The following is a 19039-nucleotide window of genomic DNA, read 5'->3' as shown; positions in this document are numbered from 1 at the left end:
TTTTTTTACTAGAATAAATGTGCAAAAAGTTAGCAAAGTTAATAGTGAATATAAATCTTAAAGCAGATCTCTGTGATTAGCTGCATAACAAAATTACTTATTGTATGGTAATAATTTTTCTCTGTCATCTGCAGGTGCAGTGCTCAATCCTACATAATTTTTTGATTGACTCATAAATATACAGAAAGAATGCAAGATCAAAGCACCACCTGCAGAATCAAAGTACACAGCATTAATCACGCCAAAGTTGCAACAATAATAATATATTTATTGGATCTATAAGGACGGTACTGGAATGGTAAGCCTGTTTAACAGCTCTTTTTATAAATTGAAAATCTTTACACAAAATGCACAGTGTACCGACCGAGAGCAAATAATGTATTTCTATACAAGCTCACTTAATCCAACAGGTAATATGTTAGTCAATAATCAAATCTAAGAGGCTGAACTATTGAGAAGTATAATTAGTTTTTCTTGTAATTGTAAAATGTGATTACAGTGATATTTTTCAATGTATTTAAAACAAAGCATACAATTGTATATTAAAGATTCTAGAACCTTTCTACCACATGCAGATGTCAGTATTAGAAAGCTTTCCACAGACTGGAAACTAACAATTGCAGACACTACAGAAATATAATTCTTTTGCGTTATCATTTTATATGCAATAAGATTACATAAAACTTAAAATGATAGAATTATGACAATGAAATGGGTCTACAACATTGATAAATACATGATCAGAAATCACTTAGAGCTGTAATAAGGTTGAGTTATTAAAGTAGAAAATATTTGTTTGCTTTTAGTCTATTTTTGTATATTTTTAAAGTGCTGTATATGCCAATCATACATGAGTATTATTCTTTTTTGAGCTTTTGTGATTTTACATGTCATGCCAGCCTCTTTAACACCACTTTTCTTGTAGCAAAAGTAGAAAAAATATTTGTTGCTCATCAAACTAGACACAATAATTTATTTTGATTATTTAATTTCATTGATTATATGGCAACTTTTTAACTTTAAAAAAGTTTTTTCATTTTATTTTAACTGATTGTAATAATATTTTAAAAAGAAGGTTCTTAAAGTGTATTCATTTTTTTCAAACTATTGTGTTTTTTTTCTTTAATGCTCTCCTAACAGTTATGTCCTGTGATGCAACATGCCCCTTGGCTTTATGCACAATATATTTTTTAAGAGGGACTTAATGCCATCACTAAGCCGCTGTTAAGTCATTCCGGACATCGAAGTCACTCAATTTTAACTATTGTTTTCGACTTAGTGAGCTTGCTTTTCCTGATTTGATAAGCAGGTTGAAGGTAATTGTTAACATTAACTATAATATACTTTGCTAAAAATGTCTTTTAAAGTTTCAAAAACACAGACAAACCTTAACTCACAAACAAAACAAACCCCAAAATCCATTATACTTAAAGTCAAAATAACTGTTACAACTACAAAATGAAATACTCTGATTGGTTGTCTATTATTCATTTTGATTCCATTTGAAGCAGGATCTTATACACCCTTAGTGTGAACACAAACACAACTACACAGTACTTTAAGGTAACAATTTTCAGTGTTAATATCATTGCAGTGTAAATTTTATTAAGGGTAAATAAAGTAAAACAATAAGGGGTAATTCAGTTAGCTGCAGTAAATTGATCCTGGGGGTTAGTTCAATTGACGTTGATAGCTGGTATTGTCAGGGGTTTTTTGTTTCACCTGCCTAGAGGCAGGAGTAACAAAATCCCTGATAAGGGCCATTTTTTCTTGCCTAAGATCATGAAAACACATGGGTGCGGGAACTTATCCCAAATTCTGTGTATTTTCATATGAAAATTATTACATTTTCTATGATAAAAAAGGGCATTCATTGAATTGCCTGAAAAAAACATTGGTCAATAAATTAGGAAGAACCAATGTTTTTCATGGAAAAATTTACCACTGCTAATTGAATTCCTCACTTAGTCATACCGTATACTGCCAAGATATGTAGTGGGATACTAAGCATTAGCTGACATGAAGAAGGTATTTTAAATGAATTTACTTAAAAATACTTGTATTTTGCCTTTTGCTGTCTTTCGATTATTAATGCCATATAATAATAATAATAATAATAATAATAATAAGAAGAAGAAGAAGAAGAAGAAGAAGAAAAGTAAAAGTGTAAACACAATCATACCAATATGTACTATAACAAAGTCATAAAAGTGTGTATTTGGCTGTTCAGGAATAAGGATAGAGAGGGGGGATGGTATGAAGTACCATCCCCATTAGCATAGTGGATGATGATAATAATGATGATGATGATGATGATGATGAGGATAATGATGATGAAATAATAATAATAATAATAATAATAATAATGAAATACTGCACATATGAAAAAGTAGATTGGAATGTGAGAGACTAGGGGACCCTATTATATTTTTTCCAGGTATTTAAACAACCAGGATCAGCTCAAAGAGCCCGTGGCTGGTTATGCTTAGCAGGGGGGACCCCACACAATTTTTTTGTTTTTAACTATTTCAATACTGTACACAATGAGGCCCTGCATGTATCTCACTGATCCGGCTGGGCTTCATTGTGTAAAGTCCGGTAATGTTTTACTATTCTCTCCCATAAAACACTGCCGGCAATGTGAATTACACCGAAATCGGTGAATTCAAATGTAAAAAACATGGTAGTTTAGTAAATTACAGTGTTTTTTTCTCAAAAAGTTGCATTCTCACACTGCCGATGTCAGCCTAGATTGATCTTGGCTGAAATCGGCAGAAAAGAGAATCTTAGTAAATATACCCCCATGTCTACTTACTCAGGGAACAACAGAGTGTGAAAGCAATTATAGTGTAAGCATGAGCAGAATCAGCATTAAAGACTCAATGTGATTATTTTGCATTCAAGAGACCTTGTGGTCCATGTACTAAGCCTTGGAGAGAGATAAGTGGAGAGAGATAAAGTCCAACCAACCAGATCCTAACTGTCATTTTTCAACAACAGCCTGTAACATGGCTATTAGGAGCTGATTGACTGTACTTTATCTTTCTCCAAGGCTTAGGGCATAGAACCCCTAGACAGCTAAAGGTCAACTTGCGAGTTTGGAAAGCCAGGAATGAACCTGCTGAAGAAACAAAACAATCAGCCAAAGACCAAATGCACTAAAAAGCTGGATGACATTACTTCAGGTTGCATTTAACACCACTGTTTAAACATAATTTTCAAAGCAATGAGCAATGTTGATAATGATAACAGCTCTAATTTTTGGGAGATGTACCAAAGCTTGGAAAGAGATAAAGTGGAGAGTACTAACCAATTAGCTCCTGTAATTTTTTCTAGCACAGCCTGTACAGTGATAGCTAGAGCCAAATTTAGATGGAAAAAGTTACCATAACCATACCTCCCAACTGTCCTGCATTAAGCAGATAAGTCCCATGGCATCTAGTCACAGTGCCGGAGGGAGCCTGGGGGCAGCCCAGCATATTGAGTGTTGTGATTGGGGGGTCCTGTGAGGCCTCATCCCTTTTTGTGAAGCCCTGCCCACTTTCATGAAGCCCCACCCCCTTTCATCCATGTGGGACCCTTCGGAACCCAAAGAGTCCTGCATTGCCAATTTACAAAGTTGGAAGGTATGTCCATAACTAATGACTATGCATAAAAAATTATGAGAAATGTACCTTCACTCCAGTCAACTCTAAAATCATCACTCTTAAAGATCTATCAGTAAATAATGTACTATATGCACCTTGTCTTGAAAACAACATATTGTCAGTCATTAACTGAGAAAGCAAGTTACTTTATGAGGATGATCAGTGCACTATCGTAAATTAACATTCCTGTTAAAGGAAACAACTCTGGGTAATACCAGCCAAAGCACAATCCAAAGAAGCAGTCAACTCTACCAACCAAGATTGATATGCGAACTGCATTTTTTTGAAGCACAGACACAGTATTTAGGACATAGGAATAGGGAGGCTAACTACTAAACAGATCACGAAGATTATCAGGAATGATTGGTGTAACAGATGAAGTAATGTTTTAGCTGTTTGCAGAAATCACAAGGAAACATATATCTAAAAGCCATCTTAAAACATTCACAACTTAAAATTGTAATATATATTATTTATTTATTTATTTAATTATTAACAGTTGCGTATTTAGTGCTAGAATATTCTGTTGTGCTTCACAATTGGGAAAAAATAGTAATAAAATAAGACTGGTAATAAGAGAAAGACATAAGGTTGTGTGGGTCCTGCTCGCAAGTGTACATCCTATAGGAAAATAGGCATTCATAAAATAGGGTAAGTGCTTCATATTGCATATTGGTCCAGCCAAACTGTAGGAGTTCTTAGTGGGCTGTATGATCCAGTCAGACAAGGAAGTTTGTATAAGGTCAGGAGGATGTGAAAGTGAAGGTAGAGAAAATATGTAAAGCTATGTATACACTGTACAGAGGGGATGTAATTAGTTAGGATACAAACTGGATTGTGTAGAGCGAAGAACAGAGAAAAATGCAGAAAGGAAGAAATGTTTTCTCACATTTATCGATGGTCAGTCATCGTATGTAATAGTCTACCAGTTTAACATCAAGCATGACATAGTGGCCAAATTTGAAGTGGACCTTGCTCAAGCAAGCTTTATAGATGAGCGGGTTTGGTTCTCTGAAATCCGAGCCCACCTGAACATCCGGGATCTGAGGGAATTTAATCCTTACTTTGGGTTTTCCTGCCAGGCTCGAATTCCAAAATCAGGCAAAACTTAATCTTCTTGGTGTGGAATCTCATGTGTTTTGGATTTAATATAAGTCCCTCCCTCGTTGATTCAGGTGCCATTTCACCGTAGATGATGGCCTGAGAGCAAAGTCACTGGACTTCCAGGGTAATTATCAACTATATTATTTTTCTAATACAAGAGCAGCATTAAGCCACTGTGGGTTTTTTTTTTGTCTGAGAGCAAAGTCATTAGACCACCAAAGCAAATATCAACAATATTATGCTCCTAATACATTAACTCACAGGTGCTTTTTTTTATCACTTTTGTACAACTTGTGTGTTTAATAAACAGATGCTGTACCACTGCATTAATAAAAATAAACTCTGAGAGTCTATATAGATCAAGATCAGTCATTAGATTAGCAGGAGCAGCAAACATTTACTAGTGCTATGCAGGGGCGTAGCTAGAATTCTATGAGCCCCATAGCAAACATTTTAAAGGGACCCCACCCAATGTTGACAGAAATGGTAAGAAGATTGTATTCCAAAGGATATTTTTATTTTTAATGAAAATATCCTCACTATGTATAAAGTGACCTGTTTTATACCCTCATCATATATTACTGTACACAGTGGTCTGTCTGAGTAGCCATTTTTCCAACGGAATAATTTTTTTATGGACTTTTGTTTACAATTGATGGGAACGTCTTTACATGTTTTTTACTTTTAAAGAATTTTTTTTAGATATATTCCTATGGACTTTTTTATTTTTCCTATTTGTTTTTTAATAAGTTTTGTGGAACATTTGTTTACACATGTTTGTGATTCACATGATTTATGAGGAGGAAAGATCCTGTTGAACCTTTTTTCACTTTGAATTGGTGTTTGGAGGTCACGTGTTTTCTACTGCAAAGTGCTATATAGGTTTTTCCGTGCTTGATACCAGTGGTGGAGTAAAAGACTGGATAAAGATACCTTGATGGGATTCAGTTTTCACACCTACTTGTGAGTTGGGGTACGCCCGCTAGATACATCTTTTCTTACTATACAAAGATACCGCTATATGAGTTTCCCCCACATTTATTGTGTGAGTGAGGGGTACGCACACCGTATTAGCATTTGGGTGAAGGGCCCACTGATTGATGGTGTATATGAAATCATAAGGATATTTCACATGGTGGAATAAAAGCACTGAAATAATTATTTGGTGTAAATTTTATACATGACATATGATAAAGAAATTACTGCACATTGGATATTCTTTCTCATTTTCATGTGAATGAGGCCATTACATATTGAAGATACATTTTCATGAACTGTTTTTGAGAGGATGACAAAAAGAAACCTTGATAGGAGTCCAGATTTCTATTTCTGTGTGAGTTGGGGTACGACACCCAGGATTATTTCTAAACCTTGAACTTGATGTGGGAAAATATAAAGATACCTTGATGTGTGTAACCTGCTCCATATTATCGTGAGTGGGGGTACGCCAAACAATAACATCATACCAGTTTAGCTAGGAAAGTACAATTACTCCTCTATGTCTCATGTTTTCCCCATGTGCCAAAGGAAGCCATTGACTCTTTTCTTGCTTTTGATTTGCAAAATCCTTGACGTCTAAATTTATAGTTAACCACCAATAATTCCTGAGGATTCATTCCAAAACTCTCTTCACCCCTGCGTGGCTGGTAAATGAGCCCACTGGAGTAGCCTTGCATGATGTTCGGGTGCCACAAATATTTTCTCTGGAGGAATCTTGGCCTGCCAAGCAAGCAAGCAGGATTTAGAATTGACTTATCCTCTCAAATTTTGTGCTCCTTTGTTGAACTGAATGCCCAGGACAAGGCATCAGCTTTAATGTTTTTGCTTCCTGGATGGCAGATAATAACCAGGTAAAAATAATCAAAGAATAATGACCATCTGAACTGATTGTAATTCAGGCAGTAAGCTATCTTGACATTAGGTACTTGTGGTCTGTGTACACCATTGCTTCCCAAACTCTGTCCTCAAGGCACTCTAATAGTCCAGGATAGTTAAGGATATACATGCTTGAGTACAAATGGTTTAATAAAAATGAATTATGTACAAATTAAGTTGCCTGTGCTTAAGCATGGATATCCATAAAACCTGGACCATTAGGGCTCCTTGAAGACTGAGTTATGGAATTAAAGTTGAAGACTGTCACTTAGAAGTTTGCCCCCTCCAACAGGTATCACCACTCTTGCAACGCTAGCTTAATGGCTAACAATTCTTTATCCCCAACAGCATAATATTTCACTGCAGCTGAAATTTTACAGTAAAAGAAGCCAAATTAGTAACATTTTCCCTCTTCATCTTTTCGCGAATGACCACCCCAAACGCCTCCAGAAAGAAAGGCTGGTTAAAGTATAATTCTCTTAGAATGGGTGTTGAGATGAAACACTGTTCAGTGGAGTATACACTTCTTCCTCAGCAGGCCACTCCCTGTTATCCTGGTCCTTTCTATTGAGTGCGGAAGTGGGAGCTGCAACAGACAAGTAGTTCCTGATGAACTGTCAATAAAAGTTGCAGAATCCCAGGAAGCATTGCTTTGCCTTCAACTAAGTTGGGCAAGGACAGTTGATAATGGTGGAGAGTTTCTCTGGGTCCATCTGAATGCTAGAGCCCAAGATAATGTGCCCCAGAAATGTGAGTACTTTTTCCTTTAAAGAGCATTTCTCTAATTTGCAGAAGGACTGGTTACCCTGGACTTGAGACAGCACTTCATATACATGCTGGTGATTACTTGCTACATCCTCAGAAAACATCAGAATGTCATCCAAATACACTACCACATTCTCGTATAAATGGTCTTGAATAATGTTATTCATGTAACCCCCTTTTTTGTCTTAACTTGGGGTACTGGGTATTTGAGCAATGTGCCTCCACCCAAGCTATTTGGGATTATGTTTTTCCCCGGCTGACTTGGGAATGCCTAGATTGGAAAGGGAAGATTAGTGCCCACCCACTATACCGCTATTATTGGTAATCACCCTCCGCATGTATGCCTATCTTATAAGGTTATGGTTATGTAACCAGATAGAAAGGTGTACAATGGACAGTTTCCTTTGTTACAGGCTCCTTTGCAGATACAACGACAGTTCCACCAGTAAATAGACTTCATTTAATTTCAATAAGTAACAGTCAACATGACATATTTTTATCCAGTTTTCATAAATCAGTGTACCGTTCTAATACTATAACCTGCCTATACATAAATTACCGCATGCAATACAAAAAAGAGATATCCTTCCCAAAAGAAATCTTAAGTAGTCAAATGTGAAGAGCAACCCGGCTTGTCTTAGTCCTTGAGCGCACTGTTGGGGCCTTTAGTATTAGCGAGAACCACTTAATTTGGATTATGGCTGAACTCACATGAACCGCTGTCCTCACGGCTACACCGCATTCCTCACTTTATAGTAATTAACAGTCTGGCTTCCGGTTGAGCTATAATTGTAACCGCACTGTCAGCTCTCCTAGCTAAATAGAAGTTGGAACTGAGTACTTGTCACGTTAAATCCCTGACAATATGTCTGATGGTTGGGACAGTCAGTGTTACTGGGTCATGTGCAGTGGTGGCTATCCACTGAGTATCAAATATCCTCCGACAGGTTACAATAGCAGAGGCTGGTGATTCTAGTCAGAGGTGTTATGCATGTAGCAGGACCAACATAACATAGATGCTGCTTTCAACAAGTTACACAACGTAGCTCTCCTGTTATGTATCAATGAAGTCTAGGGAGTGTTAGCTGATCCCCTGGATAGGCTAGTGAAGTTTTTACAGCTGGCTGACTTGTCCTTCACTTCTTACAGCATCCCTTTTACTCTCTATTGAGTGGTCCCTCAGCACTGGCCATTATTACTTCTATGTCTTTAACCTGTTACTATACATACTTTGAAACCCCTTGGGACTTTATCTTATGTAAATTATTGGTGGGCAGGGATACCAGTCTTTGCAGTGCTATCAGTCTCTACCTGCTAGGAGCCCCCCTCTCCGAGTTAACTGCAATTACTCAAGTGATGTTTCTCCAGTGATAGCAAAAGCCCCTAATGATAAAGAGTCCTTAGCGGAGACTCCTCAGTCTTTGTATGGAATGAAATTTAGCTCCTTCGATTTATGGCTACTGCAGGTGCCATTATAGACTAATCCTTTCACTGACACCTAAAACCAATAGCTAATTGCTGCTGCAGTGTGGTGTAAGCCACTTGTCAGTCTAGACAGGACTGTAATACGGTATATCAGCTCAGCTTACACTCCCACCGCTCACACCGATCCACTGGCAGCTGGATGACCTCCCCTAAGTCACTGAGGTTAAATATTCCTGCTGCCTTTCCCGGCTGCTGCCACAGACTCCACCTCTGTTGGGTGGGAAACTCAGCACTGGGTCACCATGGAGTGGGGAGCGGCTTCCCCCTACCTCCATTTCCCATATATACTCAGCTACCGCCTGATTTTCTGGAAGTGATAGAGGAAATACTCTTCCTTGAGGATACATTTCCCGAGGTAACATTTTATCAGCAGTCCCATTCCAGATGAGCAGGAAGTGTTTCAGCAGCTTTCTTGTTGAACACATTCCTAAAGGGCTGATATAGAGCTGGCAGAGGGTCATCTTTGGAGATGGACAAATCCCAAACAACTCGATGCGCAGGTCTGATAGTCAGCATGATGGCATTGAGATCTTCATTATGTTGGGTTCACTACAGTCCAATGTGTGAGCATGCTTACATAGCCATGGAAGACCTATAATAATCAGACTCTCGGCTGATAGGAGTATACAGAAAGAAATTAACTCCCTATTAAGTGCACCAACCTGCATGGTGACTTCTGTAGTACGGGAGCGAATGATAGCCTTAGGAAGTTTATTCCCATCCACTCCGATGACAGAGTAGATTTGTAGAGGTACACCAGGAATTCCTAACCCCTGAACTTTCTTGGCTGTGATGATGTTGCCATCAACGTCAGATTCCAAAATGACCTTGAGAGTTTTGTCACGCCTAAGGTCCGAATCTGACCAGTGGAGATCTCAGGCGTAGGGGCTGACTGGAATGTGAATCTGAGAGCTTTGATACATAACCAGGATATGGTAAACTTGAGCGTAGGCCCGAAGGCGTGATAAGAATGGAGGAGAATATACAATAAAATAAGTCTTTTATTCAGCTCGCAAGATGGTACAGATAGCGGCAGATGGTATTAGACTCAATGATCGGTATCACAGATAATGCAGTAACATTGGCACAGGAACCAGATAATGCAGATGCATATGTAACATCGATGGCAAGATGTAATATGAGATGCAGTGTGAACCACTGATGAAGTCCCAATATAATGAGCATACGATAGCAGACACAGTTGCAGTATAAACCACTGATGAAGTCCCAATATACTGAGCACACAATAGAAGACACAGATGCAGTGTTAACCACTGAGGGAGTCAATGTAAAGGAAAGCAAAATGTTACTGACCACCGATGATACTGGATATTGATGGCAGGGCACCAATGTAGCTAGAGATCGATGATGAAACACCAATGGAGCTAGAGATAGATAGTGGCACACCGATGGAGCTAGAGATCTATGGCGGAACACCGATGGAGCTAGAGATCGATGGTGGAACACCAATGGTGCTGGAGATCGATGGCGGAACACCGATGGACCTGGAGATCGATGGTGGAACACCGATGGAGCTGGAGATCGATGGAGGAACACCGATGGTGATGAGTATTGATGGTGGAACACCGATGGAGCTGGAGATCGATGGCAGAACACTGATGGTGATGAGTATCGATGGTGGAACACCGATGGAGCTGGAGATCGATGGCAGAACACCGATGGAGCTAGGCAGAGCTGCAAGCAGGATGGAACTCAGGTCTCAGGGCAGAATGGAATCTCCTGGAGCAAGGTAACCTGGAAGCAGCTGAGCGCAAACATTCATAAAAGGTATGACAATCATAGCACTAGCGATCAGGCAGTCCTTACCCAGCATTCTTATAGGAGCCACTGTGCAGGGATTAGATGGGATGATCAGGTGGTGTAGGGAAGCTCAGACAGTCACATAATTGGCTGTGCTGCAGTCAGGTGATCAGGACTTGTCACAGCAGTACTCAAGGCTTAGGCTCTGATGTGGATTGAGGCCTAGTAGGCCTAAACACTAGGAAGCAGACATTATGCTGAGAGAGCTATGCAGGAACAGCATGTAAAGACTTTACTGCAAGCTGGGTGTGATGAACAGAGAGCCTGGTTGCTGAACACTGGATCTTGGCAATTACACACACACACACACACACACACACACACACACACACACACACTGGAATTCCTGCTCAGGTGCTACCCATCAAGTAATCAAGACTGCAGTTTGTATGTTAAGCAGATGCCTGTTTGCAGAATAAGCAGAGGTAAGCCACAGAACATGAGAAATCTAGTCAGGATCGTGACAAGTTTCATAAGGTTTTTCCAAAAGCAGGGTCATATTCATCAAAAATTCTCATGAAGAGCTTTCTTTTGGCAGGTGTTAAAATGCATCTTATCTGATCACCCTTATATTAGTTAGGTCCTCTCATTTCCCGGACAACTGGGGCAACCAATAAGAAGGTTACCTGGTTCACGACAGTCTAAGCATAGGTTATTCTTAAATCTCCTTTTGCTCTCTTCAGCAGGGAGGCATGATTCCCCAACCTGTATGGGTTCTTCAGGAGGTACAACATGAGCTGTGACACAAGAAATGAGCCTGAAATTAAAGCATTGTGTATGTTCCCTTTCCTGTGCTCTTTCTCTATGGTAGAGGTCTACCAGAATACATAAAGCTATCAAGTTGACCAGGGATGTCAGCAGTTCTCTGGAAGCCAGTTCATCTTTAATCCACTCCAAAAGCCCTTGCATGAGTGCGGCGACCAGGGCTTTATTATTTCAACTAGAGATGTGCACCGGAAATTTTTCGGATTTTGTGTTTTGGTTTTGGATTCGGTTCTGGGGCAATGTTTTGGATTCGGACACGTTTTGGCAAAACCTCCCTGAATTTTTTTTGGCGGATTCGGGTGTGTTTTGGATTCGGGTGTTTTTTTTTTCAAAAACCCCTCAAAAACAGCTTAAACCCTTAACCACAATTTCCACTCATTTCAAGTCTTTTCTGAACACCTCACACCAATACTATTTTTAGTCCTACAATTTGCACCGAGGTCACTGGATGACTAAGCAAAGCGACCCAATAGGGTGGCACAAACACCTGGCCCATCTAGGAGTGGCACTGCAGTGTCAGACAGGATGGCACTTCAAAAAATTGGCCCCAAACAGCACATGATGCAAGAAAAGAGAAAAAGAGGCGCACTGTGGTCGCTGGACGGCTAAGCTAAGCGACACAAACACCTTAATATCACAGGAATTATTTGTTCTAATCAATGGTATTATTGGTCCAAATCACTGGAAGAAAATGACAAAATCACTGGAATTATTCATTCTAATCAATGGTATTATTGGTCCAAATCACTGGAAGAAAATGACAAAATCACTGGAATTATTTGTTCTAATCAATGGTATTATTGGTCCAAATCACTGGAAGAAAATGACAAAATCACTGGAATTATTCATAAACATTTGTAGAAAGTATCTGCTTTCTGATTACAGAAATGCTCAGATATTCCTGTGAATCCACAATCCCTTCCCAGAGGAAAAAGAAATTGAGAAACCATTGTTTGAGAACGTTTGTTCTCTCTCCCTTACAAAGGAACAACCACTTTCCAAGAAGACTGACGTTTTTGGGATTATGGAGACATAATGTTTTTGAATATAAATCCTAAAGCAGGTGGTGTATTAGAGCAAAAGAGTGCAAGAGACCAGCCCTGCAGTTTCTGAAATATTATAACAAAATGTTACTGTATTTCACAAGCACTCATTCCTAACTCTGCTAAGTACTGTTTGGTATACTGTATCTGGCTTCCATGAGGTAGTTGTCCATTATTTCAGCTTCCATTGACCTTTTTGAACGCGGTAGAAGTTATCGATTCTTTTTTTTTTTTTAATTGTCCCCGATTTTGAATTTTCTCCTGCATAGCCCAGTAAAATGTTGCAATGTTAAGTATTGACTTGTGCCTTCTGGTGGTCCACTTCTTCACCAAACCCAGCCAAATCTTATCCTAACCCTCTGTTCCACATTCTCTATGTACCCCATCTGTGTCACCCATGTCTGTCTACCCCTCCCCTTTAGATTGTAAGCTCTCACGATCAGGGCCCTCTTCCCTCATGTGCTTATCCTTTGTTTTACTTTAATAATCTACAACTGTACCACATCCAGCAGTCTTCTGCCACCTGATACTTATTCCAGTGTCATCTGCTGATGTAACTATGTTTATTTACCCTGTACTTGTCCTATACTGTCATCAACTGTAAGTTGCTGTTTTCCTGTTTGATTATTTATGTACTCTGTAATTGGGCACTGCGGAACCCTTGTGGCGCCATATAAATAAAGGATAATTATAATAATAATAATAATAATAATATAGGGTTTATAATCCCCAGGTGTATCTCACACATCGCTCAGTACAGATTACAGGATGTATAATCACCAGGTGTATAACACACATCGCACAGTACAGTATATAGGGTGTATAATCCCAAGGTGTATCTCACACATCGCTCAGTACAGTATACAGGGTTTATAATCACCAGGTGTATCACAAACGTTGCACAGTACAGTATACAGGGTGTATAATCCCCAGGTGTATCTCACACATCACACAGTACAGTATATATGGTGTACAATCCCCAGGTGTATCTCACACATGACACAGTACAGTATATAGGGTGTGTAATCCCAAGGTGTATCTCACACATTGCTCAGTACAGATTACAGGATGTATAATCACCAGGTGTATAACACACATCGCACAGTACAGTATATAGGGTGTATAATCCCAAGGTGTATCTCACACATCGCTCAGTACAGTTAACAGGGTGTATAATCACCAGGTGTATCACAAACGTTGCACAGTACAGTATACAGGGTATATAATCCCCAGGTGTATCTCACACATCGCTCAGTACAGATTACAGGATGTATAAAATCACCAGGTGTATAACAAATGTCGCACAGTACAGTATACATACTGGTCACAACAATGCAGCAGATATTGAGCACTGATCAGGATACTAGAAGTGACACAGAGCTGCAAGATACAGCAATGGCCTACTGTACTGTACTATATGTATACTGCTGGTCACCAAAATGCTGCACTGTCCTACTATATTCTGCTCACAATAATGCAGCACAGAGATAGTATACTTGACACAGAGCTGCAAGATACAGCAATGGCCTACTGTACTGTACTATATGTATACTGCTGGTCACCAAAATGCTGCACTATCCTACTATATACTGCTCACAATAATGCAGCACAGAGATAGTATACTTGACACATAGCTGCAAGATACAGCAATGCCCTACTGTACTGTACTATACTATACGTATACTGCTGGTCACCAAAATGCTGCACTGTCCTACTATATACTGCTCACAATAATGCAGCACAGAGATAGTATACTTGACACAGAGCTGCAAGATACAGCAATGGCCTACTGTACTGTACTATATGTATACTGCTGGTCACCAAAATGCAGCACACTGAGCACAGATATTTGCAGCACACTGAGCACAGATATGGAGCGTTTTCAGGCAGAGAACGTAGATATTTGCAGCACACTGAGCACAGATATTTGCAGCACACTGAGCACAGATATTTGCAGCACACTGAGCACAGATATGGAGCTTTTCAGGGAGAGAATGCAGCCACGTCCTCTCCGTTCAATCTCCAATGCACGAGTGAAAATGGCGGCGACGTGCGGCTCTTTATATAGAATACGTATCTCTCGAGAATCCGACAGTGGGATGATGACATTTGGCCGCGTTCGGGTTAACCGAGCAAGGAGGGAAGATCCGAGGCTGCCTCGGAACTGTGTAAAATAGGGGAAGTTCGGGGGGGTTCGGATCTCGGAGAACCGAACCCGCTCATCTCTTATTCCAACCAAGCTCAGAGGTAAGGTCTCTGAACTGCACAGCATATTGACCCATGGACTTGGTGCTTTGTCTTAGTCACAGGATACCTAATGTTGTGGTGGACACCCATCCAGGTTTGTCAAAAACTTTCCTGTAGGCTGCTAGCAAATTATTGCTATTGTTTACTAGGGGGAAAAAAAATTCTCCCACTATGTAAAGCCCATGCTAGTGCCTGTCTGGACAGGAGGGAAAGCTTTTGTAGACTGAATCTCAAAATTAATTAATCACTGATTCAGAAATCCCTGACAACTTTTGGGGTCCACAATTTTGAGGGATTCGGGATCCACATTGGTGTGGAAGCTCCTGTAGCTTAAATGGACACTGCAAGTAGTGGCATCATCTGCACAGGCGGTGACAGTATGGTATCGACTCATAAGTGTCCATAGGCACTACATAATCTGGGCATGATCATGCTCTTGCTTCTCGACTCTGGCAAGGAAATTCTCCAGCAAATCTCATGGCGAGGGATTGACAGTGGCATCCATATTGAGGGCCAGAGTATTCTGTCACAAAATCATAAATGGATCTTGGCTGCAACCCATATCTTGGGATTGGCACAGACCCTGAACAAAAGCGCACAGTCTAACATGCTGGCGATATTCAACAGAGACCCTGGCAAGGGGCAAGGCTGGCAAAAACATGGTCACACACAGAGGTGAATAGTGTGATCACATTTCTGCAACTAAAGGATACATCAGTATCTGAAATTCATCACCAACTTGTCGAGGTGTATGGTGATAATGTCATGTCATGGAAGCAGGCTTGGGCTTTGTGCACTGCCTTTGATAACGAATTCAAAATGAGTAGTTCAAGATAAGCAGTAATGGGTAATTCATTGAAAATGACCTGGGTTGCTGTGAACAGGCATTGTATTGCGTCATGACATCACACTATCACCATACACCTTTACAAATTGGCGATTAGTTCAGCTGCTGATTTGCCCTTTAGATGCAGAAATGTGATCACACTATGCACCTATATGTTTGACCATGGGGTTAATTCAGACCTGATCGCTAGGGTGCCATTTTTGCATCCCTGCGATCAGGTAGTCGCCGCCTACAGGGGGAGAGGGAAATTGCTGTGCATGGGTGTGATCACATGTGCAGGAGAGCTGCACAAACAGGAGTTTGTGCAGTCTCTGCACAGCCCAGGACTTACTCTTCCAGTGTTATGATAGGGACCGGAGCTGACGTCAAAAACCCTCCCTCCAAACGCCTGGTCCCTCCTGCGTTTTTCCGGAAAATCCTCTAAAACGGTCAGTTGCCACCCACAAACGGCCTCTTCCTATCAGTCACCTTGCGATCGCCCGTGCGATACCTTTTTTCACACCATCCCGTCACTGCCCGGCACTCCCCAGTGGTGCGGCCCATCGTGCCTGCACATTGCGGTGCATACGCATGCGCAGTTCAGACGTGATCGCCCGTTGTGCGAACACGCACAGCAGCAATCAGGTCTGAATCGGCCCCCATGATTCCGCCAACTTTGATATTGATCATGGCTGAGTTAATCTCCTGATTTCAACCCAATTAAGCATGTATTTCCCTTGCTGAAGACAATACTAAAGGCAGAAAAATCATCAAACAAACAACTAAAGACATCTGCTGCAAAGGCCTGGTAAAGCATAATAAAGGAAGAAACCTTGCATTTGGAGATGTCCATGTGTTCCAGACCAGTGCTTAAAATCAGAATTTAGAAGTGGGGGTATGGAAGTTTGAAACACTCCCACCCAAAGCTTTAAGGATTTTGATAATATGTTTTTAATTTTAGATGCGATGCACAATGTATCAGGATATGTTGAACAATCTTTGCTCACCTCTCTTATGTCTTCCATGTGTCATGTTTCCGTTGTCTTTGTTACTCTGCTCATATGTCCATATCTTCATCATAGGTAACCATCTTATTCACTACTATATTCTCTCCTTTGTGTCTGAGCACCTGCATCTTTCTCTCCTTTATATACCCCTACACCTCTCACTCCCTGCTAGCTTTTCAGCCCCTGCTTCTCTCTGACCCGCTGAACCTCTCACTCCCCTATCTCACCCCTGCACCTCTCACTCACATCTCTCACCCCAGAGCCTCTCACTCCCCTTTCCCACCCCCTGAACTTCCCACTCACCTCGCTCCCCCCTTGCACCTCTCACTCCATTCTCTTTCCACCCAACACACTTCTCTCTGCACTGGGATGGAGGCTGAGCTGGCAGCATTGGGTCCCAGCTGCACTGCAGTTTAAAGTTGGTACCGGCCACCAGCCAATCCCGGCTCGCAGACTGTCTGCCAGTCAAAAGAAGGAGACACTTTTTGAATCTTATTGACTGGTGGTCTGTGAGCCAAACTTAAAAAAAAAGATTTAAGAAAAGCCACCCATTCTTTTAATTGGCAACTGGTCCCGTGGGCTGTATTGGCTGGCGGTCTTTGCTAACTTTAAACTGCACTGCAGCTGGGACCCAATGCTCCGGGCTCCCAATGGAGATGTAGCTCCAGAGGGACACATCTCAGTCTCCATCCCAGCATTGCCGCAGACGGAGATGTGTCCCCAGAGGGACACAATGCCACTGGTGTTCCAGTGTTAGGATCCCGTGCTTGATCCTAGCACTGATACTTTCTCTACTAAGAAATATTGAAGTAGCGATAAATCATAAGCTTTATATCGCCCCCCTTCGAAAACTGTTCCAGACTTCAGACAGTCATTGCCTGCAAAGGATTCTCAGCAAAGTATTAAAAAATATATTTTATTTATGATTATGTTATTTTTTCCAATTACATATAAGCCACTGAAAATAGATGACTATGTATAAAAATGGTTGCAATTATTAAACTTTTCAAACAATATTTTTGCTTAACCTCTTGACTTAAAGCTAAAAGTCTGCAATTGTGTTGTCAGAATGTTGTGGCCCATGTATTTTTTTTATTTTAAAAGTTTGTATTTATTGTTTTTAAACACTATCCCAATGCATGACCTAACACTGGGTGAAATGTAAAAGGGGTAATCTGGGAAAATACTAGACAGGAAACATCTGTAATCACATCACCAGGTTTTTCCTGCCTGGCACTGGGACCACACCGTAATGCATGGGAAGAGCAATCTCGAGGATATCTCTTTCCCCCGTGTCTAAATAGTGATCAGCATAAATAGTGCAATTATTATTTTTATGACAAAAGTATTCATGTGGATAGGATTCTACGTAACCAAAAACAAACAGTAATTAAAAGATTAATGGTCAGAAAATATATTCTCTTTTATGAATGTTTTCCTGTACATTTTTGAACTTGGGCATGCTGGTTGTCTTTGTTGACAGAGCATGAAATGCATTTTATTTCTGGGTTTATCGACAACTGTATATGATAATGCCATTAAGGGTTATGTCATACTACTGATGGAAACAATAGCTTTTAAGCATGGCACTTAATGGCCCATTTATCAGTGAGTGATAAAACTCATTGTGCATGATAAAACACATTGCATATGATAAATGGTGCTCCAGCCAATCAGTTCTCAACTGTCATTTTTCAACACAACAGATAGGAGCTGAACACATGACAGTTGGGAGCTGATTCGCTGTGCATGATAAAACACATTGCATATGATAACTGGTGCTCCAGCCAATTAGCTACCAACTGTCATTTTTCAACACCACAGATAGGAGCTGAACACATGACAGTTGGGAGCTGATTCACAGGAGCACCATTTATCATACGCAACAAGTTTTATCACTCATTGATAAAGCATTGATCCATAGCATACCATCTAACATTTTGGAAAGGGGGACATAAAAGGCTTGTACACATAAAGGGGTTATAACTTATAGCAGAGCATCATGCCTCCATTTAAGATCACATCTGGGGCATGGCTGCACACCCCACCCCAGGCATGTCAAACTCATGGTTATCCAGCTGTTGTGAAACTACATCTCCCAGCATGCTTTACCAGCTGATCAGTGGAAGGTATGCTTGCAAAGCATGCTGAGACTTATAGTTTAACAACAGCTGGAGGTCCACGAGTTTGACATGCCTGCCCCACCCCTAATACTAGTTATGTTAGAGGCATTCTTAGTGCTTCATAAACTGCTGGGCTGGCCAAGCCTCACATAACAGTGTTTAGATGTCATGGCACACCCATCCATTCATCACTTCTGTTCAATTCAGAGCAGCAGTGAGAGTGTCCTCTCAACTTTTCACTCCCCATGGGACATTGCAGAGGGACAATTGGATAGTCCATGAAACCTAGGAATGTCCCAATAAATCAGTATGGATGGGAAGCACATATATG

The 19039-nt window shown here is 40.5% G+C and overlaps 1 long non-coding RNA gene across 2 annotated transcripts in view; it reads left to right on the top strand.

Annotated features, from left to right (window-relative positions):
- The window catches only part of LOC134929359 (uncharacterized), a 107472-nt gene that overhangs the window by 46117 nt on the left and 42316 nt on the right, over window positions 1–19039 (top strand). The window contains exons 2-3 of one of the 2 annotated variants that reach the window (XR_010178505.1): window positions 135–298; window positions 1141–1310. This is a non-coding gene — a long non-coding RNA (uncharacterized LOC134929359). Of the gene's footprint in view, window positions 1–134; window positions 299–1140; window positions 1311–19039 lie in introns of those variants that run through there. The other variant, XR_010178504.1, reaches the window with a different exon arrangement.

Source organism: Pseudophryne corroboree, chromosome 5 (genome assembly GCF_028390025.1).
Source record: "Pseudophryne corroboree isolate aPseCor3 chromosome 5, aPseCor3.hap2, whole genome shotgun sequence".
In the NCBI taxonomy this organism is placed as follows: domain Eukaryota; kingdom Metazoa; phylum Chordata; class Amphibia; order Anura; family Myobatrachidae; genus Pseudophryne; species Pseudophryne corroboree.
Note: the sequence above shows the minus strand (reverse complement) of the source record. Positions and strands in the feature narration are given on the sequence as shown.